At 32.0% G+C, this 14,391-nt stretch overlaps 1 long non-coding RNA gene and 1 pseudogene across 2 annotated transcripts in view; one reads left to right on the top strand and one right to left on the bottom strand.

The window, feature by feature from the left end:
* The window catches only part of LOC143245127 (uncharacterized), a 123,091-nt pseudogene that overhangs the window by 71,245 nt on the left and 37,455 nt on the right, over positions 1-14,391 (bottom strand). The gene's annotated exons all lie outside the window — the stretch shown is intronic.
* On the top strand, positions 3,390-8,493 carry LOC143245765 (uncharacterized). Its single transcript, XR_013025694.1, has 3 exons — positions 3,390-3,752; positions 5,003-6,940; positions 7,435-8,493. It is a non-coding gene; the product is annotated as an uncharacterized LOC143245765 (long non-coding RNA).

The following is a 14,391-nucleotide window of genomic DNA, read 5'->3' as shown; positions in this document are numbered from 1 at the left end:
CATAGATGATCCATATGTCCCTCAATGGGATTGCAGTAAGATGGACAATATTAATTATTCCACAAGAATAAATTCAAGTTTGCCAAGACAAAGTTCACTGGCTGATCCAGTTAATAGATAGAATATTTTGTTAACTACTATATTATAAAAATATTGACTTGGTTCAAGTCTCGAAACATTACCTTATACACGCATTCGTGCCAACAACAACATTTGAGTGTGAATTACTAAATGTAATTAACAGTTTTACCGACTGGTATAGGAAAACTCAAATTCATGAAATCATCGTTTTTTCACATATTGTCCTGTCTAAGAATACCTTTTAAAGAAGAAAAATTAGTGGAATATCGAAAATGTCATGTGTACTTTAACAGACAGACTAGTGATCAGTATAAATTTCTCTGTGTGTACCTAGAAGTCCTCCTTTGACTAACTCTCTCAAGAAGCAGACTACTGGTGATTACAAAACAATTCCATGTGTGCTAAGAAACCTTATTTTAACTATGTCAACAAGCAGACCATTATATGTGCCTAGAATTCCTTCTTAGATTAACACTATCAACAGAAAGATCAGCGATGACTACTTAATAATTCCTTATGTACTAAGAAATCCTCTTTCGATCAACATTCAACAGGCAGACTGTTGATGCATTCAAAACACAACTCCATGTGTAACTAGAAATACTGCTTAAACTAACTCTGTCAATAAGCGGACTAGTGACAACTCCAGAACAGACCCACACTAAGATACAATGATAGTAAAACAAATCCCATTATAAATCAGACAGTTTTATTTGTACATGATAGTATGTTTAAAGCAGTTCGCTGTCCTAATGAAGGTAGATTCATAGAAACATTGTTTTTTAATTGATTCTGAATGCAGGCTGTATGAACTATTACATTTAAAAAAGGGTTTCACCAACCTTGTGAAGGTAGATCTTGAGCGAAAAGAAACGGTTTCCTCAGTATGGTTTGTTTGTTTCGAATTTCGCGCAAAGCTACACGAGAACTATCTAATTTTGCAGTAAGACTAGAGGGAAGACAGCTAGTCATCACCATCCACCGCCTACTCTTGGGCTACTCTTTTATCAACGAATAGTGAAATTGACCGTCACATTATAACACCCCCACGGCTGAAAGGGCGAGCATTTCTGGTGCGATTGATATTCGAACCCGCGACCCTCAAATACGAGTCGAGTGCCTTAACCACCTGGCCATGTCGGGTCCCCGAGTATGGTATTCCAACCATAATTTGTTCGTTAACTATTGTACACAGTGGAGTTACAACGCTAGAAACTGGGTTTCAATATTCGTGGTTGGCAGAGCACAAACAGCCCATTGTACCAACCAACTAAACTATTATACCAAACAGAGAGTGAAGAAAGACTAAGTGTCAAGAAACCATCGTCCATTAACGACATGATTCTGTGTAGAAACTATCTGCGAACTATTATTATAGTGAATAGTAAATGGTTAACTTAATTAAAGTATACTTAACTGTAAAAAAACAACAAAAAACACACAAACACAAAAACGACATCGCCATCTAACTGATTCGTAGACCGTTCGTGAACTAAATATTATTTTGGAATTTTGTCATAAAACACTTCACACACTTGTCAATATACAATATTTTCACACACATATGTCAGAAGACAGATTTTCCTTTACAGAGTTTCATTTTTCTAATTTATTAATAAGTTCATTTATTTAAATCAAAGCAAAACAATGTAGATGTATTAAAATGTACAAGGGAGGAAACGCCCATTAATTTTACATGCAACGCCACAGATGTTCCGTTTGAAAACAGAAAATTAGTTTGTTGACGGAACTTAGTATATTCATGTGATATTTCCACAAAGAAAAATAAATAAATGAAGATGGAATAAAATTAATGGGTGATTCTAAGAAAGTAACATAACTGTACTAAGTTTAAACCTCAGATTCATTAACAGTATTATACATTTCAGATATTTTCGTGTTTGGCCCGGCATGGTGAGCTCGTTAAGATAAAATTAAATCCAGGATGTAAGGGAGAAATATTATATCTATAAAAAAAGAAAAATATAAGCTATAGAGACGTGAAATCACTGAAAAACTCTAGTGAGGGTGGGTAAGACGTGAAACATAAAAATTACTTTGGGTTAAAAGGATTATTTTTTAAATGTGTTCTTTTAACGTATGTGTTATACGCGCCAATCATTGACTTAAAAACAACAGCTTTCCACAAACTCGCCAAACTACATATTACAAATAATTATGCAATAATCATTTCATTCGCTTCCACGCAAAATAACTGAGAATTGTTCTCTTGTGACCATGAATTTCCTTCTTTTGAATCAACACGCCTCTCTGTTCCATTAGCTATCGTAGGAAGGGGTTACAGAAGGCAGCTGCCCCTTTAGATTTCACAAATAATTGCATGTATTATGATATAAACTTAACATCTTGTTTAAACTAAATATATTTTGTAATTTTTATAAAGCACACATAACACTGCAACAGCTGATTCCCTACATACAGGTTTTGCTCCCCCCCCCCTGAAAATAGTTCTGTGTTTCTTGTGTGCGTCCATGATTCGTTATTTTTCATATAGCTTCGAAGCTACGCGAGAGTTTTCTTGAATATGCCAAGCACCATATGTAACAAGATCAATGTTTTTGTTCTTTCATATGAAAATCTCAAGATTTCTGCCCTGTGAATGACGTTACGTCTTTAGGCTACTGAGAAAAGTAGCTTCTATCCGAAAAGGGCTGATTTGAGGCTAAATTGGATCGAGGTAATTACCGTCAAAGAAACGTTTAGCTTCGGGGCATATTAAAATATATTTAACCTAAAAGTTTAGTAAGTCAGTTATCTCTTAACTGATTGTAGAAAGGAATAAATACAGATTAAGCACGTTAAGTATGATGGAATTGTGAGTACTTTCATAACCCTGACACTGTATCGTAATTAGTTTATTGATAATATTTCAACTAAAGGCAACATTGCATTTAAGTCGTGTCAATGCTTTTAAGATATTTCAAAGTGGAGCCGAAAAGAACATGACATTCGTCACGCAACCTACAGGACTTACTATTTTGCCAAAAGCATTTTTCCGAAGTACACAAGCAACAAAATAATCTAGTCTGCCAAAACATTTTTATTTTGCTTTAAAAGATGTGTGTATAATACTTCTATTATTTACCGATACGTGAATCCAAAAGTCTAACAATAACAAAAAAGTTGTATTTGTTTATGTGATACATACTCATCTCACAGCCACATAATTCAGACAGGTTCAGACAGAAGCGTATCGAATATATGTTAATATACCGGTCATGTACTTCTTTTTAAACACGTAGGAGTTTAAGAAGGCGGTAGTCATTACCATAAAACCTGCATCTCAAACAAGTCGCACAATTTTACTTACATATTCTTCTCCCACATTCAGGAAATAGTAGTTTGTGATGAGTGTCATGTGCCATGTACAAACAAATGCAGTTATATGTATGCAGTTTTACTAGCAGTATCATAAAATGGTTAACATAAAATACAATGAATGTGATAAACGCGCATTTATGCAAGCATTTACACAAGTGTACTGACTAAACGTTTTTGATAAACACCAGATGATGATAAAACATAAGGAAACAAACTAACTAACTTAGAAGCTACTGAAGTTGTTTGTAGTAACGAGTGAAAAGCAATGGCATAAAGAACCCTGTCGGGAAACGTTACTGGTTTTGGGTCAGCATCAAGGACTTCGTAAGGTACAATACTTTGGTACACAAACACATATTTAATATTTCCTCTTTCTTTTCTTCCTTTCTTTCTTGGTTAATAAAATGAACACAATGTAAAATATAAACTGAGGATGATGAAGAGTTTTCTACATTCTTTGCAAATACACGTTTATAACTGTGGCTAACTTCATTTCACTCCAACTATACATTGCTTTGGATCATTCCCAACTGTATCATTTATACTTCTTTGTAAAGACTGCTATATGGTTGAACTCCTTATGACAAAATGACATGGCTTTTTGCACTAGTGAATTAGTTGATACTATTTTTCTAATGTTATGACGAATTGTGATGTGATTTATACATGTGTACTGTAAAGGATTTACTGTTATACATTTATTTTAATATCTATGTTTGTTTTCAGTATAATATATATTTAGAAATGCACGTAACTTATATTGTTAAATGTGTATTGCGCACCTCAAGCTCGTTCTCTAAATTTATAAAAGAATCTCAAGTGCAAGAATCAACAAAGTATTTTTTTTTTTTACATTATTGCCTACTGAACTTTCCATAATCTCGCCTAAAGTTTAATACTATTGGTCTGCTACAGTCAGTATAGTACAAGCTTTGGAAAATATAATTGTAATAAACGCTTATTTATTGAAGAACTAAAGATATTTGACCAGGAACGTTTATGGATGAACCGTTCAACTTCAGAAAATTAATTTTAGACGTTAGCATTTCTACGAGGACATCAAATATCTATCTTCCTCTGTGAAAAGTAAGCTTGTAAATCGCGTTAGGCCAAACAAAGTAAAGTTTATCTGTTTATCAACATAACAATTAATTCGCTCGTCGTGCACCTGGGCCGTCGATAAAGTATTCAGTTCCAGACCAGATAGAAGACTGATTATTGTTTGTGAGGTTGTAAAACTTTTGTATATAAATAATTATTTGTAATAACTGTTAAATTAAATTGGCTTTTTTGTATATTAAAATGCATTTGTATTAAGAAAGGAAATTGTGTGTATCAATCTTGTTGGCAAATAACATAAATCATAGATTTGATATATATTGATATTCAATTAACTTATAAATTAAAATGAAAATTTCTGGCTATTTGAAATCGTAATACGCAACATAATAATTCGAAGACTTGTCCAAGATAAATTATGATAGTAACAATACCAAGAAGGAAGGCATTAAAGCATATTGTGTATAATATTATGTTTCGAACAGAAGCTCTAGATAATTTCTCTTGTTCTCCAATATAGGTACTACCCATTCAACCTTGAACATGTTCCTCAGTGAACATAACAGATAGCCCGATATGGCTTTGCTACAAGATGGAGTTTTCATTATGGAGTTAATGGATTTAGTATCAGGTTGTCCAACGTCCAATGCTAAAGCTTAATGGTTCAGTAAATATTAGAAGGAAGATGCTGGCAGTATATGTTTTGCTGACTGAAAGAAACCAGACAAAAGAAAATCCCTCTGATGGTTCAGCATTAAGTATGAAGGTTTATAAGTGTCGATTCCTGCAGCAAGTAGAGAACAAATAGCTCAAAGTGTGGCATAACAATAAATAAACAGACAAAACATTCCAGTGGTAGAGCAGCATGACAACTCTGCTGACTGGCTGATACATTAATGATGAAGTTCTGATCTTGGCCGAGTTATCAGTAGTTAGGACAATTATTTGAATGTATAATCAATGACTGAATGGAAGTGACATTGCTTACTTTCTGAGCTATCAAGTGATGTTTAATGCTGAACCCTATGTATAACATTATGTGATCATCCCTTGGTTATTATAATTTAAAATCACAAGATTAACGGAAACTAATACTGCAATGGTGTAATTGCAGATTACGGGTGCTTGGCTAGAAATGTCGATTTTACCATGAGAGATTAAAAGTATAAGGAGCTCCCAACGGCAGCTTAATTTAGGGAAATCAGGGCTTGTTCCCCAGAAAATTAATATAATTTACAGTTGCTACATAAGTCAAATATGTAAAAAGAGGGTGCTATAACATTCCCGGTTCCGACGCCATACTGTTTGAGTCATAGTATGTATAATTTCATGTAAGAATATTTCATATAAATTAGCTTGGTGGTAAAAATTTCTGTGAAACAGATTATGTAATCTATATATAAAATTCAAAATCTCTGATTGCCTATTTGTCAGCCGCTTTTACTGCGCAGGTCGTAAAACGACGGTGATATACGCGTCTGTAGTCTACTCGAAGAATCAGTAATTTTATTATTAAAATATACAATACACAAATAAATTATACTTAGTTTTGACATATTTTTTGTAAGTTCGAGTTAAAATTTAAATTAGAATATAGCATTATAGGCCTGTTTAGTTATAGATCATTAACTACACATCTACTAATACATCATATATTTAACTTTACACAAAAACAAAATGTATGCAGGATTAGAATGTTGTGTGTGAAAAGCAGTTGTGCCTAGCTTATAAAATAAAATTATGCTGTCTACCGTAAAACAGACAACGTGAAGAGAGCAAGGCTTACACTATAATACTTGTTTAAAATGAGATTAAAAATCAAGCCATTCCACTTTTCTTTTCTCCGGTAGTTCCATATCTAATATATATATATATATATATATATATTTAATTTTAATAATCTAGTACAATATTGCGTTTTGTTTGTATTATATTTCATACACCAATACCATAATGTGAATACAGTATCACATTCATAAAAATATATTAAATTCACATAAAAGCAAGTTCAACACAATATTACACACATTTATATTTCACAATTTAATATTTGAGGGATGACAGGGGATGAGAGTGGGTAATTGAGCTGGGCTTATCCCGTTCGCTAGAAGGGACACTCATTCCTACAAGTGAATTTTATGTACATTATAAAGTACAATATTGCATTTTTTGTAATATATTTCATACATCAATATAATAATGCAAATACAGTATTACATTAATAAAAATATATGAAATTTACATAAAAGCAAATTCAACATAATATTAAATGTATATTTACGTTTGAAAATTTAATATTTGAAAGGGATGGAAGTTCAGAATTGAGTTAGGCTAATCCTGTTCTCTTGAACGGGTACTCATACACATATAAGACAAACTCAGCATAATCTTAATGTCTATTTATCTATCCCAGTGAAGGGAGGGGGGGAAGTAATAAGAAAGACTTGATTTAAAGCAGGTTTGTATATTTATTTTCAAAACTCAAACCCAAGTTGTTATTTTATAAATTCGCAAAATATTTCTTACCATTCGAAATATGGAACGGGAAAAGAGTTTTTTTTTGTTGTTTAAAAAAAATCGAAAATCAGGACAACGCTGCTGGTACTTATTGAATTTACATTTAAGACAGAATACAGTTAATTGTAATGACGATAACATTTTACCTTTTTCTTTCATGCCAAGGGTAGCGAGTTTATTGATTCATTCATGTCTAATAGTATAATATCGTGACAATTTGTTACTTATGATAGAATAGGGCAGTGACTTCATTTTACTGTGGAATATTATATTTAGCCTATGTTGTTCTTAGCATTCGTTGATTTATACCGTTAAGGGCAACACATATGTTAATCCTGGTTGAACGAATTTACTGGAAAATCTTAGTTTGTATGAATTGTGTAAGAATTTATTTAATTCCTTATATCATAGTAAGTATACTTTCTTGGCTCTCAGATGACAGCATATAATATTGCAGTTATCCAGATAAAGCTTCTTCGTTTCGAATAACAAAATGGGGGTGAACCTGTGACAGCCAATGGAAGTTACTAATATATATATGTGATGATAGTTGTATTTAAATATACGTTTATGAGAATATATATATTCAGAAACCAAACGTTGTTCTATGTTTTATTAGTAAAAGTGTTAATGCCCATACCAGCCGTCATGAGATATTTTTATAAGATGTTACTTACGTAAAGGCTAATCATCAATGGTGTATAACATGAAAGATTCAGTTTTGAGATGTGAAATAAACTGTAATTACTTACTTGTGTTGTATTATTTAAAGATCTGTTGTTGTTTTTCAAAGATTTGACACTAAGGTATTTGTCAAGTAGTGGATTTTTGTTGAAAGAAGAGTAATTGGTGAGCTAACACTACACTTAAAGAAAAAATAGTTTTAATCAATGATGTTGGCAATGAAAATTAAAGATATTTTTGGTTCTATTTAATCAAATAATTCATAAATGAGTGAAAGTATCTATCTTGACAGCCACTTATGCCCCACATCAAATGTAAACTTTGTACCTACTGTTTTATTTGGTTTTAATTTAATATTTTCAATCATGCAGGTTGAAATATTTAGAGGGAATGTGGATAGATTACAGATAGGCATGTTAAATGTTGGCATGAAAGTTGAACCAGTGGATAAAACAGCTGTGTGTGTATAAAACGTGAGACTTAATAAAGCCTTCCAGATTCAAAGGGATTTTTTTGTGTTATTTATTGTGATATTACCATTCAAATGTTTTCTTACTTGGTTTTTCCAAAGATTTAGAACACAACAACATGAAGGTCCTTGGAATGAAACATTGTCATCACTTTATGATAAATACACACTGTCTTTCATCTATTATTGTTTATTTTTGAAAAAGTAAAAGTTTTCCAACTGTATTATACTATCTATGTGGAATGTCTTCATTTCTTTTTATTCATTTTCTACAGGTATTATGCACTCGAATACGTGGTGTAAGCCTGTAAAGATGATGGTTTACTAGAACAGTAGATTCAACATGCTGTAACAAAAAAGTTTTAGACATTAGTTTTTGACTTGACCATTACAACTTTGAGACTTGCACACTTAGTTGAGTATTTGATAAATCAAAATTAAGTTGACTGTACATTTCAATCCTGAGAATTTCTGTATGAGACTAAGTTATAATTAACATTTCTGTTTTCTGTTAGTTTTCTGGATAGAAAGAATTATTCAAATGGATTCATTTTGGGAAACATATGAAACTAGTGAATTATAAGTGATTCTTAAGACATTTGGAGCTAACCTAATATTCTATCAAGTGAAAATGGAACTGATAGGTGATTTGACAGATGTACAAGCTCTAATAAAAGAAATATACATTTATTTATTAGGTCTACAGGTCTACATTGACTACCAATGTTTCTTCAACTTTCAGGATGCTGAGAGATGATGGGCATATTCTAGAGTTGGGTATTTACTAGCATATACTAACTGATTACATTTAAGTCATTTATTAGTATCATCTTCTTCAACTCATGGTGCATACAAGCAGACAGTTGTCCTAAGACAAGTCAGCAGTTATAGTGGCAGATAGTCTCAGAAACTTTGCTATAACAATGATGGTGTGAATAAGTTTCATGACAATGGGAGTTGAACCTGAAATCCTCATCCCCTCCCTAAATCAAAGCTAAAAAATTAGAAGTAAAGAAAACAGCAACTTAGTTTTATATAAAACTAAAATTAGGCAGAGCACAGATAATCTATTATCAGTTTATGCTTAACAATAAATAAAGATAATAGCCTTATTTTCTTTACTTGGATCATTGGAATAGTTAAAGGCAGTAATAATTGGAAATAATGATTTTGATTAATCAATTAACTTATGTGACACTAATTAATATAATCAGTACTCATATTATGCTCTTTCAGATTATTTGGTAAAAACTAATTAAGTTCTGTCCATTTTATGATAATAAAGGCATATTATTTCTTCAATTATAACTAGAAGTTTTACACTTTTTATGGTTTCATAAACTAATCATAAACCTTATTTCACAAATAATGGTAAATCAGGACTGTATGAAGCAGTAATGCTAGCCAGGCCATGGCATAACCATTTTTCATGTTATGTATAGGTAAAGACTTGTGTATTAAAACTTGCTTCTTTTAATTCAATATATTACATTGTGCACATACAGTATTTGTAGTAAAATGGCTCAAGATTCATTCTCATAGCATTACATTTTCAACATTTTTTGGAGGAGCATGTTCCCCAGTCTCCCTACAAGTGGCATACTGGTAATGTGCTGCGTAAACATCATGTCTTGCATGTTTTAGCTGTGGTAATGGCCTGACCACTCTAAACTTGCTTCCTATAGCAATGTAAGTAGTCAATTAATTGCTATTTTTTCTAAGATGTAGAGGACTATAAGCTCAATATTTATGAAATTGAGGTACTAAACAACTGACTAACAAATATGTTAAGTCATTAACTATTTCACCATTGTAAGAGATTCATTAATAAACCAATGACCTATTTTCCCTTAAACTACATTTTTGTACTTTTAAATCATATTCTAAACTGTAAAACGTATTGCTTATTATGTGACATCAAAACTTCTAGCAAAACTACAGTATAATTATCTAAATTTAAAAAAACAACAACACTTTCCTTTCCTGGATTGTGAAATTCTGTGAATAATTCTGTTATGTAAGTAAAATTTCTATGGTTAACAATAAAGTAACTCTTTAATTAACATTATTAAAATTTTTGAATATTCATATTACAATCATTAAATAAATATGCAAAACTAAGTATAGCCAAATGTTTGATAAAAAATATTTTTTCTTTACTTATGTACTCTCCAACTGTACAGTTGCTGAATTTTTTTTAGTGGTTATCTTTACTATGGCTTATATTAATGAAGTTGGGATGGCCTCTTTCTTTTATCAACATCTGCTATCTGGACATAGGATGAAATCTCTAGGTAAATAGTAGAGGGAATACACTGATGACTTCATTACTAACAATATTTTAGAAGTGATCTAGACAGAAACCTTGGATTTTACTGAAGGTTGATTTGTTTCTACTAAAGTCTTTTCTTAAGTTAATAGTTTGAGTATTATATATGTACATATGTACTTCTCAAGATAATCACCATGAACAATCTTTGGTTTTGACTACTTTCCATTTCATATTATGCTCTAGTGCACTTGGGTTCATTATTTTTATTATCATGAGCTTTTATCATTATGAATCTCTGGTGCTGTAATTATCATATTGCATGTAGGGATTTCCTGTTTGTAGACTTGAAACTATTTGAAGTGAGTCTGACCTCACATTATTGTTTCCATACAAAGCCAATCCTCGATATGGTTTACTTTGATGCCAGTTATTCACAACTCATGTCATATAGGTAAAGTTTTCATTACTAGATCGGATTGAATAATGATATCTGTAGAACCAGTGTTGATCAACATGCTGGGAAGCTTCCTATCAATGCATATGTTGCCTCATAAACTGAATTCATTCAATAATCCATACTTGATCTAAACTGGTATTCATGGTATTGTCATCTAGGTTTATTATCAGCTTCTTCTTTTTTTTTAAGTTACAACACCTTTTATCCTGTAATTTAACTCTTCAGTTCTGAGTAAACAATCGTCCAATTAAGGGTAACTTGTTTGTTTTCATTTCTTGTCAAAAATTCAAGTTGAAACACCTACTACCCTATAGATTACTTTCTTCATTATTAGTAACCAGTTATCTAATTGATCTTGGAATTCTTCTAGACTTTTATAAGAAGAATTTGATCTTTTCATACCATTTGATTTGATGATTCCATAATTATTGGTTAGTTCTTTTAGTTATTTATCTGTAAATTGCATTTTTTATGTTCCATCAACAAATGGACAGCTTTCTTTAAAGATGTACATCTGCTTTGCTTTATCTTAATTCACATACACCATATTCTATGGCATAAATGAATTTGTTGTATGCTAACAATAATTCTATTATTTTATGTATGTGTGGTCAAGGTTTTATTTATTCTACTAACTTTCCTTTTCAGACTTCCTTCTTCTAGCATGATACCCCTATTATTTTTGTTAAAGCGTCCACTAATTTTTGGTAGGTTTATAAGATTATCTGTAGGAAAGTTATATGCTGTTGTTAAAGTTCATCCTTTTTTAAATCTGCGGATTAGTGCATAGTATTTCAATTAACATTCCATCCATTTACACTAGAAATTATTTCAAACGTTGTCTAATGTGTCTCCCATGTTACTTTTTCATCATAGTACGTTGGTTTCTCTGTTGGATGATGTTGTTGAACTAACATACTAAATGTCATAACTTGATGAAGTAAACAATGCAATCAGAAATGGTACACAGTGAGTAGTAACAAATGTAAACCAGTTTGAGATTATAATAATTGAATGGATGAGGAGAGAGAGGATTGGCTGGTTGGATGCTCCAGTATTTGCCAGTTCTGTTGGTAGATGTTTCACTTTGTATATTGGTATACTTCTCTACATTTGTTATGGCTTTTTTCTACTCTGTTGTTATAATCCTTCTATATTTCATAAATGTCATTTTGTATTTTCATTTTTATCATGTTCATATCCATTTGTACATTAACTATAGCTTGCTTGATCAAACAGATTTTTGTTCATAATTCTTCTGTAAACATTATAGTTAATTTTTGTAATTCCTCTCTTCACTTCCTTTCTCTTTCTCTTTGTGGTCTTCTTTAAAATTTCTGTTTCTTCTTGATTATTTTCCACTGTGTCAATATTTACAACAAATGTTCAATCCTGCTTGAAGCACATGCTGCATTTTGATATTTTTTCTTGATTAAATTGTATTTTTATCAAAATAATCCAAAATTGTGACACCACAAATCCAACATTTTGTATTGAAGAGAATTCTTTTAAGATTATTCATTAAAAATAGTGCAAAAACATTCCACTTAATGATAACAAAAGACTTAAACTGTTAGTTTTAGAAGTTAGCTTAAATAATGCTCACTAATAGATACTAAAATTATGATTTTAATTTTTTGTAAAACAGCTGGTACCTAAACAGTGTTACTTCTCATATTTTCAGTATTTTGTCGAAACACAAAACTCAACATTTATGAAACTAGACTAACAGACATACTAACCAATAAACTCCTTAAACAAGTAATTAGTACACCAATGAAGCACTCAATAATCAATCAACAACCTACTCAACTTGTAGTTATGTTTTCTTAATTCATCTCTTAAACTTTCAAACAATTCCTTAAGTTAAGCCATGCAATCACCTTGAAACAACAATATAAATATCAAAAGTAAAAACAACAAAAATTTAAAAATACACAACATGTTGTGTATATTGGGAGGCAGGTTCATTAATTAATTTTGATAATTGGAATAGCCAGGTGAAACACAGTGGTTAGTTTGCTGGACTGTAGATTGAAATAGTTTTGGTTTGAATTTCATGGAAAGGTACACAAGGACTATCTGCACTAGCCATCCCTAATTTAGCAGGGTAAGACTAGAGGGCAAGCATGTTTGGTGTGATAGGGATTTGAACCCGTGACCTTCAGATTACGAGTTGAGTGCTTTAATTACCTGGCCAAACTGAAATGTCTACAGTTCAAGCCATTAATACCCTCTCAGTTTCAACTGCTGGAGTGTTAAAAGTGTAACAGTTAATCCAGTCATTGGATTAAGAATGCTTTGCGAACTGGTTACTCTTTCTTTGATCAAGGGCCAGGTGGCTGGGGATTTTGACTGGCAATCTTAGGGTCACAGGTTTGAATCCCCATCATCAAATTTGCTTGACCTTTCAGCAGATAGTCCACTGCGTGACTCAACCAAGCTCATAAAAAATCTGGTTGTTAATTCTTTTCATAAACAGAGTAAGAGTTTTAAATTACAACAGATTCAGCACATCATGGCCCTTATATAGGATTATATGAATAACTACGCTGTACTTTCGACCAACTGACTGAGCTAGAATGTAGGCGAACGGAATTTATATTGAAACAGTTTGTTTGTTTCTTAACCAGCCAAACTGCAGGAATTGTTAAAGGCTTCTCAGCTCTACACGGCAGTATATACCCCACGTTTCCTTGCACGCCACACGTATTTTATACATCATGATACATATCTATGCACGAATATACATAACCCCCCCTCCCACACACACAAAAATCGCAGTTTCAACACGACAGTGTAAAGAGATTAGTTAACTGAAGTATTTGTTTAGGCGTGTACGTATGATATACGTAGAGGCGTGTGATAAAATTTCTTATTACAACATAAGCAAGAAAAAGCAAAGCATCGTTACGTAATATATTGAAAATGCATTCCAGCCAGCTCCTGACACCTGGCAGCGAGCTTTGTAAAAGAAACCTGTCGTACCACTAAGTAATCTTCAGTAATAGGTTTTAGCTTGGAGAAACTCAGTTGTTTGTCTATGAACCCTGTGAACCCAACCCTGCCTCGTTGCTCACGGATTCGAGATTCAAGGTGGAGGTGAAAGCAGAAAAACTTATTTATTGTTTCTGTGAACAATATACACGAATGCATAGTTTGTGGTGTCAAAATGTGCAGATGAACAAACATAAAAATTATGAAAAAAAGTCGTGTGTGGGCTTGAATTTTCGTTTATATATAAACATAAATACAACAAACTTATAAATACACGTAATTTATAGATTAATTCTAAAGATATCCAACTTCGCTCGCCATGACAGTAAACCAACGCTAACCCATTAGATCAACAATTACGTATATCGAGAGCAGACACAAGATTATTTAACACCAACTCCTCATGTAGGCGTATAACTAATGAATCACAATGTCTTGAGAAAAAATATGAAAACAGCAGTTCTGTGTGCCTTTGCTTGTATGAAGGAACTTTTATGTCGTTATTCACAGTTG

This window comes from Tachypleus tridentatus, chromosome 1, assembly GCF_004210375.1.
Source record: "Tachypleus tridentatus isolate NWPU-2018 chromosome 1, ASM421037v1, whole genome shotgun sequence".
Classification (NCBI taxonomy): Eukaryota; Metazoa; Arthropoda; class Merostomata; order Xiphosura; family Limulidae; genus Tachypleus; species Tachypleus tridentatus.
This window is presented reverse-complemented; position numbering and strand designations above follow the sequence as displayed.